General features: G+C 38.4%; 1 protein-coding gene and 1 pseudogene across 1 annotated transcript in view; both read left to right on the forward strand.

Annotated features, from left to right (window-relative positions):
- Positions 1 to 16,140, forward strand: part of MSH3 (mutS homolog 3) — an 80,394-nt gene that overhangs the window by 39,726 nt on the left and 24,528 nt on the right. The gene's annotated exons all lie outside the window — the stretch shown is intronic.
- On the forward strand, positions 12,094 to 12,167 carry LOC112820549 (U4 spliceosomal RNA; annotated as a pseudogene).

Consider the following 16,140-nt stretch of genomic DNA (forward strand, 5'->3'; position numbering starts at 1 on the left):
CTGCTCTGCCTGAGTCAGAGTGGAAGGCTTGCAGACTTGCCTGGATAGACTCTGCGGAGAACAGTCTGGAAACCAGTCCACTCTCCTTGTTTTATAGGTGGGGGACTGAGAACAGACTGAAAAGGACACTGGCCCAAGATAATTTAATTCATATTCTTTTTTTTTTTTTTACTCTAAGAACATTACCTACAACCAACTAGGTCTTACCCTTAATTTATAAACCCAAATTGCATGTCATATTAGGAATATGGGTGAAGTACCTGGTCTCACTAATAGAAAAATCATAGTTTAATCTGTTTATTCAGATTTATCAGTTCTTAAAGTATTATATTTCTTGCATGTACATTTTTGGAAAAATCAAATATAGTCTATATGTGTGTAGTCAGGCTTTGTGTATAAGTGATTTATTGTCTAGCTGCATATTTATATGATACTTGACTTTGGAATTACATCAGAATATATCACATGTTGATATTGATGCACCTGAGTAGACATTAAAATACTTTACCTTAAGAGCTTGGTTTTTAGTCTGAGAGAGAGCAAAGCAAAGAGACCTAAATTCTTTTTGATGCCATATTACAAACAGATGTTATTTTGATCTACGTATATTTGTAGATCAACTCAGTATAAGAAATTTAAGGAATCTGTCTTTACTTTTTAAATTGTCATTAATTTTCTATTTTGTAAAAAAAAATGTGTGTGTATGTATATGTGTGTGTGTGTGTGTGTATATATATATTTTATTTTGGTTACATTATTAGGGAGAGTGACAGAAATTTAACAAAGAGAAGAAAGATTAAAAGGGGAAGAGAAAAATAAAAAGAAAGAAAAAGACTTCTTGGGCAAAGTAAGGTGATTTGTCTGAAAGAGAATCTTGTTAGTGAGCCGAATGTCAGTTACAGATGTTTTTAGATACAAGTAATAGAAAAGAAAATAAGAGTTTACTTTTCTCATACAGCGAGAAGGCTTGGGGTGGACTGCTGCTTCTGCTGCTTCAGTGGTTCTGCAGTTTTGTTGGCCTTTTCCTCATAGTTGCAAGATAGTCGCTGTGACTCCAGACATCACATCACATGAGGAAAAAGGAAGACAGAATGCCACAGTTCCCCCCAACACACACACCTTTCCCTCCACCCCCAGGAAATCAGTACCTTTTCAGAAGCCTCCCAGAAAACTTCCACTTATATTTCATTAACCAGACCTATGTCTCATGGCTGTAATTGCAAGGGAAACAGAAAGTAAGAATTTGCTTTTGTCCAGCTTTCCTCAGGGAGTTAGGCAAGTGTTTGGGAATGGATTCAAAGGTAATCAGAAAATCGTTTTTGCCTAGAAAAAAATGAATTCGGTGATAATAAAACAGCTAAACTTTATTATAATAACATATTTAAAATAGTAGTGTAACAAATATTTTTAGCAATGTATAGGGACTGCCCTATGCCCTCTATATTAAATACTTTGTATAAAGTACATTCCACGATAGCAAGTATAAGCCTTCTGAAAAAGGACAAACCACTTTTGGGTATTTCTTCATTTTCATTTATTCATTCATCCAACATATACTAACTTAGCATCTAACACATGACAGGCACTGGGACTACAATGCAACCATAGTTTCTGTTCCGGTAAAACTTACCTGGTGGAGAAGATCAGCATTAACCAAAAAAATTGTAAAAAAAAAAGTGAAATTGCAGCTGTGACAAGTCTACAAAGGCTATGTACAAGATGCCGTGACAGCCTGTGAGACTGGGGTATGATCTGGACAGGGCAAGGCTTCCCTTAGCAAGTGATTCTTGAGGCTTGTCTGAAGGGTGAGCTAACTTATCAAAGGAAGAAAGAGCATTTCAGACAGAGGAAGCATGTGTGCAGAGTCCCTTAGCATTTTTTAAAAAATCGTAGTTAAGGGACTGAAGAGTGATTCTGTATGGGAGCATTATTCTATCTGAAGCTGAAGAATAGGTAGGGGCAAGTTACACAGAGTGTAGAGTGTTAGGAGTTTATCCTAAGCTGTGGGAAACCGTTAAAGGGTTTTAAGCAAAGCTTGGCATGATCACATCTACATTGACTACAGTGCCCAGAATGTTTGGAGAAAGGACACAGTAGTACCCTTATCAGTAATGGTCTTAGAGGTATCAGTAGTTTGGATGAGGTTTGTGGTGTTAGAGTGGAAAGGAATCGCATTTGAAAGGTGTTCAGGAAGTAAATCAACAGGGTTTGGTGATAGAAGGGAGATGCAGCTGAGATAAATGGAGTTGTCAGATGACAGTGGTTTGTGCATCTGGTTGGACAATGCTGGCATTTACTGGAAGAGGGTTATTTTCTTTTTTCCACAGATCCTGACTTTATTTTTATATGTAGTAAGTAGAAATACTCTGAGACATTTGAGGGGAGCTGTCATAGAGACACTTGTGTATAGAGAGTCCAGAGGGAGAGATGAAAGGTAATGATACAAATTTGCTGTGAGACATTTTTGTATAAGTGGTAAGTTAAGTCTTGGGTGTGGGTGAGATCATCTCAACAGAGAGGATAGTAAAGAAAATAGTGTTCTAAGACTGAGCTTTAAGAATGCCAACATGTCATCGATGAGTAAGATGATAAGCTAGAAAAACTGATGGGGACAAAAACCAGGATGTGACATGGTCAGGGGAAAACTCCTCCAAGGAGAAAGGAAGTGGCCAGCAGCCCAGAGCAGTCAGGTGAAATGAAGCCTGAAAAGTCAACTTTGATCTTGACAAAATGGTGGTCATTAGTGACGTTAGCAAGAGCTGTTTTGTTTGTTTTTTTAAAAAGATTGATTTATTTGTTTTAGAGAGCATGAGTGGCAGGGACAGAGGGAGAGGGAGAGAGAATCTCAAGCAGGCTCTGCACTGAGCGCAGAGCCCGATGCAGGGCTCAGTCTCATGACCCTGAGATCATGATATGAGCCAAAACCAATTGTACGATGCCCAACCAACTGCGCCACCCAGGCACCCCAGGAAGAGCAGTTTTGGTCGCATGGTGGGACCATACTCCAGTTAAAGACAGTAAAGGAGTGAGTGAGAGCTCAAGAAATAGAGTGTCTGGGTGTCACCAGGCAGCTTGGCTGGGAGGGGGAGGTGAGAGATCCAGTGAGGGACTTGTTTTGTTTGTTTTTGAATGGCAGACTTGAACATGTTTTAGTGGAATATCCAGGGGTATATGTTATACCCATAAATTTATGACTTAAAAAATGCATTGATTACCTTGGAGGATATTACAGTAAGTTAATAATGATATTTACAACAAAAAAATCATTAATCACTTTGGAGAATGAAAATTGAAAAATAAAGAGAATATCAAGCAGCTATTCTCTTTCCACACAGATGATGAGAGGAAGTTTCTCATTGTAGAAGTAGCCCAGCTAATAAGCAAAAAAGGAACGATAGAATTAGAGCATCACCCTTTTTTGCAACCCCTCCAAGGGTGGAGTTTTTCCAGAGAAGTGAATGAAAAAGCAGAGGGAGTTTAAGAGTTAGCATGTGGGGGCACCTGGGTGGCTCAAGTTGGTTAAGCGTCTGTCTTCGGCTCAGGTCATGATCTCAGGGTCCTGGGATCGAGTCCCACATGAGGCTGCTTCTCCCTCTGTCTCTGCCGCTCCCCCTGTCAAATAAATAAATAAAATCTTTAAATCTAAAAAAACAAAACAAAACAAACAGTTGGCAAGGGTATGTTGGGAATAATGGACCATGGAACGTCAACAAAGAAGAGGGCCCAGGGGTAAGCACCGTGGTAGGTGGGCTAGAGTCCTGAGAGCTTTGAACAGCAGTTGTAGAGGTGCTGCGTGAGCCAGAGTGGGCAGCTTTTGAGGTGAGACAGTTCATGTCTCTGATGAAGTCCCAGATGTGCCCCTGGTGCTGGACGGCTGAGGTAGAACAGAGGAGGAGAGGTGGCTAAGGGGAGATCTGGGATTATCTAGATGGTGTTGGCTGGTTTAGCTACATGGACCCTCAGTGCTACCAGCAGAGTTGGCAGGGCTCTTGAGGCAGAGAAGAAAATAGACACCAAATGTTAACAACTTTGATGAATGAGGGGTTGTGATTTGAAGTTGAATAGCTGACAACATGGACAAAGGGAAGATGTTATGGTCAAATGGTATAACCTCAAAGGAGCTAGTTTTGTTACCAGAAGGTAGAGCCTAGAAATAAGAGTGGTGAGCAGGAGGATCCTTGTGGTATCGCAGGAGGCGAGGAAATGAATAGCTGATTTTGAAGAGGGTTGCAGGGGAGGGACTGGAGAGGAATGGGAGGGAGTACCCATGCGGAGAAGGGAGCAAGGACACAGGAGAGTTGGCTGGACATTTGGCAGTATTCCAGGGTGTCCAGTGTCTGGCTTTGGGAGGTTAGTGAGGTGGAGAGTTGGATAAAACCTGGCAAGTGTAGAGCAATTTGGACTTGATGTTGGCTCCAAGAACCACAGAGGAGGACACACAGTGTTCTGACTGATGAAAACATCGGAAGGACAAGGGTGGGGCCTGGGACGAGTCTCACCAAGCTTGGACAGTGGTGGGTCTACAGCTGTAGGTGCCGCACACCACAGCCTAACTGGGCTGGCTGGTTGTGGCCCTGAAACTTGAGACACATACTGTGTCACCTGGACTCAGACGCTCCTCAGTCAGGCAGGAAAGAAACAGGTAAAATATGTGTGTGTGATTGCATTGTCCCCAATGGATATTGCTGAATGCACTTTGACCATTGATGCATTTTTTTCCTGCTTCAGGTCTAATCCTGGCACCCATCACTTACTACATATTTTTGCAGAAACTGGTCCCCTGCTCTCTCAGTCTTCCTTTTTTCCTCTCTCCAGTCAGTTTTCAAGCCTCTGTGAGGTGCCTGTCAGAGCACAGCTGTGATCAGGTCCTTCTGCTGCTAAACCTCTACCGGTGAATAAAGGTCTCCAAGCATGTCAGTCAGGAACCACCAGATGACCCCCAACCTTTTCAGTCTTGTTTTCTGTTTCTTTCCCTCACCTACCTGTGTGTCAACCCAGCACTTCCTTCTGAATTCCAGGAAGCTGTTATGTGCTTTCCCATTTTTTTTTCCAGTTTGTATTATTTCCTGTGCCAGAAATACTTCTACTAATTTTTTTTTGTTAAAAATCCACCTCTTTCATGAAGTCTTCCCTGATTCCCATAGCCAGAATTAATCTTTTTCATCTTTGTGCTTCCATCATCCATGTATTTTGCCTTGTTTTAAAGCTCTTACTACCACTTTTAGTTTTATAGTTCTTCATGTACAGGTCTACCTCTACTGTTGAGTAGTCCATTCCCAGAAGATGAGTTTCATATTTTGTACATTTCCCTTCTCCCTCCCCAAACCTAGACCTCTCTCTACTTTGTACATACATAACACTCAAGAACAGGGCTACTGAATGAATGGACCTTTAAGTCAAGATCAGGCAAATGGAAGCTAATCCCATGGGCAGTGGGGAGTCCTTGAAGACGTAGGAATAGGGAAGTGATGTGAACAGAGTTACAGTTGAGGTTCCAGGAAGATTAATCTGGCCACACTGTGAAAGACAGACTTTACAAAGGCATGGTGTCATGCAGTAATTCTTGGGGAGATCCCAAGCATCTTAATTAGACTGATAGAAATGGAAGTGGACAGGGACAGAGGAGAGATGTTGCAGGGTTAGAACACACAGGCCCTGGTAACTACAGTAGTGGATGAAGAGAAATAATTGAAGAACTGAGACAAGGAGGCATCAAGCCTAGGTGACCAAGAGGAGTGAATGGTGGTACTTGTTAGTAACACTGGGAAATTCAGGAGGAGGATCTGATTTTGGAAGTGATCTTAACTGCTAATGTGCAGCACAGCAAGGAGGCTGTACCATAACATGGCCGTTACATTTCTGGGTCGGAAGCACAAACTGTAGGCTGTTAGAACACTTGAGCACTCGCTCAGTAACGAGGCCAAAATGCTAGTGTACTGAACACGTATTTTTCTTAAAACCTTACCATGTACCAGAGTTTGATGCTAGGCGTTAGGAATATAAAGACAAATGAGACCACTTGACCTGCCCTCCAGAAACTCAGGTGTGGGAGATGGAGGCACAAGGCATTACAATGCAGTAAGATTATGCAGTGCTGGAGGAGTGATTGTATATCTGTCTTTATTTGCTTGCTCATTCATTCATATTTATCCTGCCATCTTTCAGAAAGGAATTAAGTGTTGGTTTGCAGAAGATTCCAAATAGCATAAGTAAAAATGAGGGTGAGGGATTAAAATGGAGCCAGCAATGAAGCTTAAAATATTTATCACATGATGACTGACAATGGTGGGGAAGTCACAGATTTGTCTCAGAGGTTTCCACAAAGGTAGACTTGTTCATTTAAAATAGTTCGCAGTACCTAGAAAAACAAATAAATTGCTTAAGAAAACAGCTTAAAAAAACCTTTTTATTGCGTTAGACAACGATTTGTAATGATAAGACTAGCTAGTGGCGGGCTTGGACCATGAGCTTCTTGTTCCTCCATGCTGATGGCATGATAACATGCATTTATCTCATAAAACAGGCAGCCTTGAGGAGCTGGACTGATTACCGGTCACTGAGTAATGCAACAACTAAGCTTTAAACCTTGCAAACACCAAATTCATTGTTTTAGTATGGTAGTTTTCATTCTGAATTAGCTCCTTCACGTGTGTCAGTTTTTTCAGCTACTTGGGGGTACATTTTAGTTACCTGGTCCTGGTGGGCCCATCCAGAGGCAGTATTACGTGAAAGAATATTCTTGTTATAAGACACAAAAAAAGGGGGCGCCTGGGTGGCTCAGTCAGTTAAGGGTCTGCCTTCGGCTCACGTCGTGATCCCAGGGTCCTGAGATCAAGTCCCGCATCGGGCTCCCTGTTCAGTGGGAAGCCTCCTTCTCCCTCTCCCACTCCCCCTTCTTGTGTTCCCTCTCTCGCTGTCTCTATCTCTCTGTCAAATAAATAAATAAAGTCTTTAAAAATTAAAAAAAGATAATATGCAAAAAAAGAGCAGGTTACAAAGCCTGGCATTCAGTATGATTCCACTTTTGTATGAGAAATTATATATGTAAATATATGCAGAGAAAATCATCTAAATAGAAGGCTTATATTCCAAAATATCATGAGGGACATGGGATTATGGGTGAGTGTTCTTTTCTTCTGCTTATTAATATTTTTTAAAAATCTGAAATATGTAACAAAGATACAACCTCAAATTAAGGGCAGTATCAGTCAAAATGGGAGGTTTTATAGGAGTCCAGTGAAATGCTTATATGGTCATTGTCTGGGAACACTTTTTTCCAGGGCAAATTTCTCTTCCCTACTCAGTAGAATGGAATTTGTGGTTCTGAGTATAAACCTTCCCAGGTGCTTCAGTGTATCAGAGCTTACTTTTCCAAAAAGTTTTTAACCCAGCCTATATATAACCTTCTTTCTTCCTCCTTTAGGCATTGATGATTTTCTTGTCTGGATCAGTATACAAGATCGGTGTCTTCAATTTTCATAACTCACATTGTCATTTGCACATGTAACATCTAAAACAATGAGTTTTAACCCTTAATGTACATTAGACCTTTTTTTGAGAGAAAGAGTGCGCATGTGCGCACGACGGGGGGAGGGGCAGAGGAAGAGGGGGAGAGAGAATCTTAAAGCAGGCTCTATGCCCAGCACAGAGCCCAAGACAGATGGGGCTTAATCTCACAACACTGAGATCATGACCTGAGCTGAAATCAAGAGTCTGACATTTAACTCACTGAGCCACCCAGGCACTCCCATTGGACTTTTTTTTTTTTTTTTTTTTTGTAATGGAGCTTTTAAAAAATAGTGATAGTTGGACCATACCCTCAGAGGTTCTAAGTTGGACTGGGGTCTGGAAGTTGAGTTATGTAAGGGTCCAGATGGTTTTGAAGTGCAGCTGAGGGTGAGAAGCATTTCCCCAAGCCCTTGCTGGAGAGCTCAGTTGTTTAATTATAAAAGTTAATTTAAAAATTATAGATACTTATTATGAAAACAGCTTGACAGCATAAAGAGCATAAAGTGGAACTTTTGCCTTCTGCCCAGGTCAACGCCTATTAATGGTTCTTTGTATAACTTTCCACAGGTGTACAAGTATATGTAAACCTTCTCTTAATATAAACGATACTATACTAAGCATTACTGCTATGCAGCTTGCTTTTATTTCCTAATATGTGGGGGACATATTTCTCTATCAGTTCATGCTGATTAATCTCACATGTTTTAATGGCTGCAAGGTATCTGCTGTACAGAGATTCCTTGGTCTCCAACCTCAGAGGGCTGTATCTGGAATGCACTGCTTTAGTAGAAGGACCCTGTTCCCTGTCTTGTCTTCTGTCCTCACCCTCTCTTCCTGTTAACAGTTGGAAAGGAGTCTGCATGGACCACATTCATTTATATCCTAGATCCTTACTAGAATACAGTTTGATATTATGCCTTCATATTTTTCATTTATTTATTGTGAAATAATTCAGATCTATAAAAATCCCCCAGGTAACTGCCACCCTACTAAAGAAATAAAACGTTGCCAATACCACTGAACCCATAATTCTCCCTAATTCATTTCCCTTCCACGCCATCTAGAGGAGCTGCCCTTCTTGACTATAGTTTTCATCCTATGTATTTCTCTGTATTTTTACCTCATAGGTATATTTTTGAGACAACATAGAGTTATTGGGTATGCTTTTACACTTTATATGTATCACATCACACTGTGTATTCTTCTGCAAGTGGCTTTTCCCCCCTCAATATTGTATTTATGAAATTCATCCATATGGATACATATAATTCTAGTTTACTCATTTTGCTATAATTATGGATATTCCATTGTATATGCACCTACCACAGTTTATCCATTTTCCATGATTCAGATTTGTTGCAAATGCAAACGGTACTGGTACTTGTCTTACACACATCTTCTGGGGCACATGAATGAGTTTTCTGAATCCAGGCTGTTATCTAGGAGTGGGACTGTGGAGTGTAAGGAATGTGCATCTTGTTCTTCAGAGAGGCTGCTAACAGTATGTAAAAGTTTGTACTTGTGCTTTAAAATTAAATTAGGGGTGTCCGGGTGGCCCAGTCAGCTAAGTGTCTGACTCTTGATTTTGGCTCAGGTCATGATCTCACGGTCGTGAGATTGAGCCCTGCATCCTGCTCTGCGCTGGGTATGGAGCCTGCTTAGGATTTTCTCTCTCTCTGTCTCCCTCTGCACCCCTCCCCAACTAGCGCAGGCGCACAGGTGCGCAGGCATGCATTCGCCTGTGTGTGCACGCTCTCTGTCTCAAAAATAAATACATGAAATAAAATAAAATTAGACATCCATTTGATGTTTTATATGGTCTTCAAAATTGCTCATAAGTAAATTTTCATTTTTATCATTTACTGTCTTTTATATGAAGTACCATCTGATAAAGTCATTTTTTGTTAATGCTAGAGAATTTTTTCCCTCCGAGTGCATTCTGTGCCTGTTTACAAAAAGATTTGAAGCAATTTATTGGCCTTCTCTGACAAACTGCGAGGCCTCCTCTCATCAGCCAGTGGTTACTTCCTCTTTAATTCCTTTTTGTCTTGGCTGCCAGGAAAGCAAGAGCTAAATTCAAGGCTCAGGTGCAGAAACAAATTTGGTATAGTTTTCCCCTTCTCATGCATGGGAGTATTTCTCTAATATGGTTCTTATATCAGCTGCATCAGAATCATAGAGATGCTTGTTTCAAATGTTTAAAACTTTCTAAGCCCTGTATCAGAGACCTATTAAGTTGGAATCTCTAAGATGAGATCCAAAATTAGCATTTTCAAAGCTCTTGTAAAATGTGCTGTCTTAAATATGAAGATCTGCTGTATGGCTTATGATCTTAGTTTCATATTCATGAAATTATAGATATGTTGTTATTCCAAATCATTGCAAATCCTTTTTGTACTCAATGGAAGAAATACTGAAAATCTAGCAGAGTGAGATATATGCATAACATTTGGCTCCAAACTTTTATCTTTAAATTGGTTATTTTTGTATTATTGACTGGACATTTATGACACTGGGTTTTAAATTCATGCATTCTGTAAATACTCATTGAGTGCCTACCGTGTGCCGTGTGCTGTTCTGTAAGAGGACTATATAAATGTGTGAAAAGCTGTGAATAGACAGGCTTTAGGAATATTTTTTACTGAACATTGTAACCTTGTATAAGCCTTTTCCTGAATAAGAACATTATTTTTAAAAGTAGAATTTTGGCAAACATTTACATGTGGCTCTAATTAGTATATTTATATCAGTATATTGTGATATACGTATTTATCAGTGAAATATTTCTAGACACATACTTCCAAGGATCATAAACATGTGTGAGTGCATCACTGGAATATAAGATCTGTTGTTTATTATCCTGATAAATGCAAACTTAAACCTCATTGAGCTTTTTAGACTCACTAATTAAGTTTTAGAAAAGCAGTGAATTAGTCTGGTTTGAAAAAAGCAAAACAATTGGCTTCTCTCAGCAGAATTTACTTCTACTTATGTGAATTAAATGTTGGTAGAAAGGGGTATTTACATTAAGTGGCCCTTGGTTAATAATTTTCTTGCCATGTTATCCAAGTAAACTCTGTTATGGCCCCTCACTTCAGGAATGTGGTGTACTCAAAATGATAATAGTGTGTTTATTTTGACAGAGAATTGGAGAGTAATAGGCATTCAAGTACTTATTTTAAATATTTGCTTTTGACTGTGCAAATGATTATGATTTGTTTGCCCAGTCTAGTTTAATTCAGCAAATATTGATTGAGCACCTACTGTGGAGTATTTGTACTCTATTAAATATATATATGTTTACATATACTTATATGTGTATGTATATATCCTAATATATATTTATATAATAAATATATATATTTATATATGTATGTAAATATCCTCCTTGGACAGAAAGAGAACATCTTGAATCAGTGCATGTTTTCTAGTTGGTAGTAAATACCAGCACTAAAAACCACATGATAAGTGATATTTTACTAAATGAGTAGGCTGTTATGAATTCTATTGGCATCAGAAGTGTTGCCTATGAATATCTCTGTTGTTTATTTAGTTCCCGCAGCTGTGTTTGCCAAACAGGAGATGCCTCACTTCATCTTTTGATAGAAAGTGGTTGTATGAATTTAATACTTCAGTCACCTGAGGATTTGGTTTGGTTTGAAATGCAGATGCCAGACAGTTCCCTTGAACGCAGATCCCCTGGAGATAGTGTTGTAATTGGTGTGATGAAGGGGACTCTTGGACTCTATAGTTAAGAACCTCTGCAAGTGACTCTGAAACATATCCAGATTAAGAGCCATTGTTCAATTTCAACTTCTGACATTTTGCAAAGAGAACAACGGAATCAGAGAGATTGTGATTTTGCCTGCCTGAGCTCATAATGTGCGTTTAATTATAAGGATGCATCCCTCTGGTTGTGTCAGGTTCCCCTCTATTAGTCTTACTAATTAATCTGATTAATCTTATTCCTGATGACTGATTAATCTTATCTTTCTTTTGATGGCCTTAATTATTTGTGGCTTTCACAGATACAGTTAAGTTCCACAGAGCAGACTACTGGATGTGTTAGAGAATAGTTCGCCCAGTCAGCACGTCCTGGGCTCCCTTTGATAGGAAAATGCCCATGTCCTTCATAAGTGGCCTGCATGTGTTTGTAGGTGTTTCCAGTGAACACGGTTTCATGAAAGCCAATGCAAGTTTGGCATTTTCCTGGATTGCTGTCTTGATTCTCAGCAGCGTTTCCATTGAAATTAAAAGATTGCTAACAGTATTTTTTGCTTAGTTGTATATGCAGTTCAGTGTTACAGCTTTTATAAGTTAATTTTAAATACGGTAGTGTGATCTGATTGCAACTGTTAGTAGAAACAATTATATGAAAGAAAAACTTTTTTTCTTGCCTTTATAATAATTTTATTGCTGCTAATAAAGTGTTTTCAATGTTGCTGGAAGAAAGCTGCTTATTTAACCTGGTAATTACCTTCTTTTTCCATTGTCTTAAAGTGTTCTTAAATGTATCATTTGTGATTTTTAAAAATAACATGTAATGCTTGTTCACTGTGCAAAATTTAAAAATAGAAGAGCTCAAGCTTTGCGCAGTGGCACTATCATAGCCGATGAGGTTTATTCGAGGCACGATAATTGCTAATTGAAAAATAGAAGAGCTCAAAAAAAGGAAGACATTTAAATCACCTGTAATTCTACTACCTAGAAATTGTTGTTTAGGTATTTGGCTTTTCAGGCTCTTTTTAAAATGCATACAGTGTAGTGTTAAATCATCGGTGGCTTCATTCCGTTTCTGGGTTAATGTTTATGTTTAATTAAATGCAACACAGATTTTTTTTAAATGCCTTTTAAGTACTCTCCTGTATCTACACATCTTGTAGTAATTGGTATCCTTTTGCGGCTTTTTCTTTTCTTGGACTGTAATTTTTAAATTTTTCTTTCTTATACCACCCTCCCCAAAAGTTAGAGTACTTTGTTATTTAGGAGATTATTTTCCTTGTGTACATTTACATAATATTCAAAAAATCAGAAGCTTAGACATGTATATTCTACAGAATTCTGTTAACAAAGTGAAGTAAATAGGAAAACATCTTCATTCCCAGAAGGAAGGCAAAATAAGCTAATATAAAAGTCCTCCTATTCCTATACAGAGCACGTAGAGGACAAATAAGGCATTCCACTTACATGAGGAAGCTAGAATAGTAAAATTCATAGGGACAGAAAATAGAATAGAGGTTACAAATGGGCTGGCAGGAAGGAGAGAATATGGAGTTTGTTTTTTAATGAGTAAGAATTTCTTTTTTGGGATGATGAAAAGATCTGGTAATGGATCGTGGTGATGGCTGCACAGAATGTGCTTATTCATGCCACTGAATTGTATACCTGAAAAGGTTAAGTGGTAAATTTTATTTATATATATTTTTACCACAAGTTTTGAAGCACTCAGATATGTCCAAAAATCCTAATGCAATACAGTAATTACTGTGTCTATTCAGTAATTTTGATATTTAACTTCCAGTATTGATCATTCAGTATGAAAAATCATTTTCTTTGTTAATTGCAGTACTTCTCCCTCATGCTAGCATTTTCCTTGTATAAGTCCCAGAAATTGTGATTTGAGGGGACAGAGGCCTACCCTGTTAGGTACAATTGAAAAATATCTAGAATGTTATCTTAAAATATCAAGATCTCATTAAAACAAACTCTTGTTCAAATTTTCATGTAAGTGTTCTTTATTTTAGAAACTGATTTTAAACACTATTTATTTCTTTTTTCCATTAATGCTTTATTAAGCTTTGTTGACCTATATAAGGGTTATAGGCGAGGAGGGAGTAGGGGATTAGAAAGATTAGTCAACCGCCACTCCTAAAAATATCAGAGTGATTTTTTTTTCTTAATCACATAACTGTAACCTGTCTCCTCAGAGCAAACTAACTCTAAGATGCAACCTAAAGAATGCATTTTTTTATTACTTTTGAATATAAATACTGACAGAATAATAATTACATGTGTTCTAGAATTCCTTAAATCTCTAACATATTGTGACATTTGAAAAACTTAAGAATCATTGTCCAGTATTGTGTCTTGTAAAGTGCTTGTTGAAGTAATAAAAAGTTATAAAAATTTTAATTTATAATGTCTTGCTTCAGAAACTTAGTTTTGCTGCTTTACTTGGGATATGGACAATATAGCAGGATAATAAGAGAGTAGAATGGTATTTAAAGACCCTGGAATAAAGAGAAAATAAGGAGAGAAATGTAAGATAGTAAGGATAGAAAAATAAGAAAGTGCGAGTTGCTATTTGTTATTATAAGATGTTATTCAGTTATTAGTAACCAAGATGAAAAGGAAAATGTGTTTAGTTATAAAATGCTGTGTCCATCAGAATCATTATACTGCTGAAATTTATTGGAAAAATAAACTATATTTCTTAAGGGAAGTTAGCAGAAAATATTTTTATCAGGAAACATTTCTCAGAGTCAGAAGCATACATTTCTCTAGTCGCCTCAGTGACTGGTTAACAAGCTGGCCTTTCTTCAGGTCGGCTGGGCAGCACTGTTCCTTTCTCATCATGTGCTGTGGAAAAATAGAATTGTAATAGAAAATGTGTTGCCTACTAAGGCAAGGGCTTTCAAACTGTTGTACATAGTGTTTAGGGTCCCCCAGAGCCCCCTTTGGATGAAGAAAGGGGGCCTAATAATGCTATGTCGTGACCAAATCAGCATGCCTTTTATTTAATCTGTAGTGAGTTTCTCTGCGAAATTTCATTTGAACAAGGGATTTAACAGCTAAAAAGATACACGAAAATCACTGGCCTAATGGCAGAGTTAGGACCCATTGCATAATAAAAGTATATCTAAGATCCCCTGAAATCTGGTCTGCTGTCCTTAAGGGCAGAAACCTAGTAATACCACGAGGCACGCTGGGGTAATTCATCTGCAAGCTGGGAACCTGAAGGCCTGTGTATTTTTTTTCTTCTCTGCCACAAATTCACTGTGTCACCTTGGGAAAGTGACTTGATGTTTGAAGTGTTTTCCCACACCTGTAAAATGAGAGTATAAAATGATTACAACCAAGTTGGCCAGCAATAAGACTTTTTTTTGACTCTCTTGGCTTGTTAATGGGAAATTCTTTGCTATCATACAGGTTCTAACCTATCAAAGTGGAAGGAACCATTGGAGAAAGAAATGACCCAGTTCTCTGTAGGGAATGTGAACATGGAAGGAAAAAAAAAAACCAGGGGAAGGGAAAGTAAGTCTGTCTAGAGCAATCATCTTTTGGTGTCTGTAGCTCATCTAGGCAGACAGATCCCATAGGAGAGATTGAGTGAGAGCAACAAGGGCTTTGGATAAAAGGTCACTGAGAGGGGCGCCTGGGTGGCGCAGTCAGTTAAGCGTCTGACTCCAGATTTCAGCTCAGATCATGATCTCACAGTCATGGAATCCATCCCACGTTGGGCTTCTGCACTCGGCGTGGAGTCTGAGGGTGACTGAGAGGCTATCAGGGCTTTGGTGCTAAGATCGTTAGAGAACAATTGGTGGTCATCAGTGAGAAAATCTAAGAAGGTCAGGATGGAGAATGGGCCATGTGTTAGTCTTGTCAGGAAGGCCTTGAAGACATTAGCAAGGGTAGTTTGGATAAGCAGAAAGTAAATAGCATTTTTAAAAATTATACTTCATCAGCATGAGTTTGACTTTACCACTAAAAATTTAGCATAGGAAAAGCATTTTTACATTAAGTAGGTTATCGTGAAAAGGGAAAATTGGAATTACTCTTTTAAATGCAGTGTCTTTAAACTGAGTGGAAAATACAGGTGAATACTGTTGAGATTGCATGCTAGTTTTAAATTACCAGGTACCGTATTATTGCAATAAGCTTTCCATGAAAATATTAAACATTAATTTTTATATCCATTAAAAACTGAAGTTTCTCTCATGTTCCTTAGATTTATACATTGTAATTTTAGAATAAACACAGCAACAGTGTACAGGATAACCCTAATTTATAGGGAAGCACAAAAGAGAACGTAAGTTTAAATCCTCTCACTCCTTGCGACTTTTGCCACAAATGGTCAATCAGGCCTCTGTTACCTTTAAGTTTGGACATTCACATTGTTGTTTACTCTTGACTCATTTGGGTTGGGTTTGAGAAGGAGAAGAGATTGGAGAGAGGTTTAGGGACAGAGACTCAGAAGGCCTTGTAAACCATGCTAGGAATTTAGGGTTTTATTTTCCAGGCTTTAGGAAACCATTGTAAGTTTGTTTTGTTTTTTTTTTTAATATAAATATTAACTTATTTATGTCTCGTAACCATCCCTGAGAAGTAGAAAAGCAGGCACTGTTGTTGTCACTGTTTACAGATGGGGAAACTGAAACACAGCACACTGGGATTCGTACACTCAACCATCGTGTCCTGCTGCCTCTTGGATAAGATTCAGTCTGTATGTATATGCAGCAGTTGTCAGTGATTAAACTCAATAATTAGTAGTAAGATTAGAAAAAAAGTACATTTAAACTTTTAAAATCATTCATGCGATATCAACTGTTAACTGACATTGCAGAAAAAGCTGTTGTCTAGTTTGAGACACCTTATTTTCTTTTATTATAGATCTCAAAAAAATTATTTTAT

This window comes from Callorhinus ursinus, unplaced genomic scaffold (genome assembly GCF_003265705.2).
Source record: "Callorhinus ursinus isolate GAN/ISIS: 27379988/994484 unplaced genomic scaffold, GSC_fseal_2.0 scaffold3, whole genome shotgun sequence".
In the NCBI taxonomy this organism is placed as follows: Eukaryota; Metazoa; Chordata; class Mammalia; order Carnivora; family Otariidae; genus Callorhinus; species Callorhinus ursinus.